This window comes from Choloepus didactylus, chromosome 6 (assembly GCF_015220235.1).
Source record: "Choloepus didactylus isolate mChoDid1 chromosome 6, mChoDid1.pri, whole genome shotgun sequence".
Taxonomy (NCBI): Eukaryota; Metazoa; Chordata; class Mammalia; order Pilosa; family Megalonychidae; genus Choloepus; species Choloepus didactylus.
In genome coordinates, this window is record NC_051312.1 from 18884412 (window position 1) to 18886165 (window position 1754).

General features: G+C 37.5%; 1 pseudogene; it reads left to right on the plus strand.

Annotated features, from left to right (window-relative positions):
- The first annotated feature begins 265 nt into the window (after window positions 1–265).
- On the plus strand, window positions 266–1222 carry LOC119536426 (annotated as a pseudogene).
- Window positions 1223–1754: the final 532 nt, after the last annotated feature.

Below are 1754 nucleotides of genomic sequence, written 5' to 3' on the forward strand. Positions count from 1 at the left end.
TCTTTCTGCACCTGATTATTCATTTATAAAAGCGGGAATTTGGCCAGGTGATTTACAAGACTCCTTAGGCTTCAAGAGTCTGCAACTATAAAGATAATTTATCCGCCAATATTTCAGACAAATCCATGATTTAGATCGGGTAACTGTGAAGAATAAATTATTGCCATAATGAAATTACAGAGTATTAATACATTTAATTTCAGTGCAATCTCTTTTTTGGTTTACTAACTGTTCCTTTTCTCATTACTAAAGGCATGTCATTATTCCCATGGAGAACAGTACAGAGATGATTGAGTTCATCTTGGTGGGTCTAACCAATGCCCCAGAACTTCAGGCCCCCGTTTGCAGTGTTCACACTCATTTACCTCATTAGTGTATGTGGGAATCTGGAGAAGATTGTCTTGATATTCTTGGACTCTCAACTCCACACTCCCATGTACTTTTCCCTCTGTAACCTCTCTCTGGTGGACTTTGGTTATTCCTCAGCTGTCATTCCCAAGGTCATGGCTGGGTTCCTCATAAGGTCATCTCCTTCAGTGCATATGCTTCATCTCCTTCAACGCATGTGCTGCTCAGATGTTCTTTTTCATAGCATTTGTCACAGTGGAAAATTTCCTCTTGGCCTCAATGGCCTATGACCGCTATGCAGCAATGGGTAAACCCCTACATTAAACCACCACCATGATGACAAGGATGTGTATACAGTTGACCATAGGTTCCTTTGTCTGTAGATTCCTTAATGCCTCCTTTCACATTGGAGATATAATCAGTCTCTTTTTCTGTAAATGATACGATTCATCACTTTTTCTGTGATGTTCCAGCAATCACAGCTCTCTTTCTCTGGTAAACAGATTAGTGAGATGTTTCTCGGTTTCGTGTCAAGCTTCAATGTATCTTTTGCTCTTCTGTTTATCCTGATTTCTTACTGTTTATATGTATCACCAACATGAAGATGCACTCAGTTGATGGATACCAGAAGGCTTTATCCACTTGTGTTTCCCACCTCACTGCAGTCTCCATCTTCTATGAGACACTCATCTTCATGTACCTGCAGCCCAGCTCCAGTCACTCCATGGACACAGACAAAATGGTATCCGTGTTCTATGCTATCATCATCCTCATGCTCAACCCTCTGGTCTACAGTCTGAGGAACAATGAGGTTAAGAGCACATTCAAGAAGGTTGTTGAGAAGGCAAAATTGTCTCTAGGATTAGGATTTTAACTTTGAAGGATCCACAATATAATTTCATTCTTTTCAGATCTCCATGCAATGAGTCGTGTTTTAAGGCTTACATTTTTAAGTCTCATTTAATTTATTTAATTTATTTGTTTAGTTGAATAACTATTTAAAGTTTCCTAATTGGAGTATATATTTATAATTTTAAATGAAGGTTTGTGCTTTCATTGTTGGCATGTTTTATCAAGAGTTACATAACTATCACACCTTCCATGAATTAATATTTTTTTGACTAAGTCGTTTTGTAGAACCAACATGCTTGCATTACAATTTTCCAAAAGATAAATAGCCAGAGTACAAGAAAAATGTAGGAAAAATTCAAAGTGGTTTTCAATTTATTCATACGATACATATGACTACTACCTTTTCACTCTATTTAAAGATGCACACTGAGAATATCAATAATGCACCTATTTTCTGTCTGCAAATGCTTTGAAATGGTTAGTGCTCCTCATTCATTCATACCTTAGCGGAGTTGTGCCAGTTCTTATCACTCCCCTAGTCATTTATCCACTTT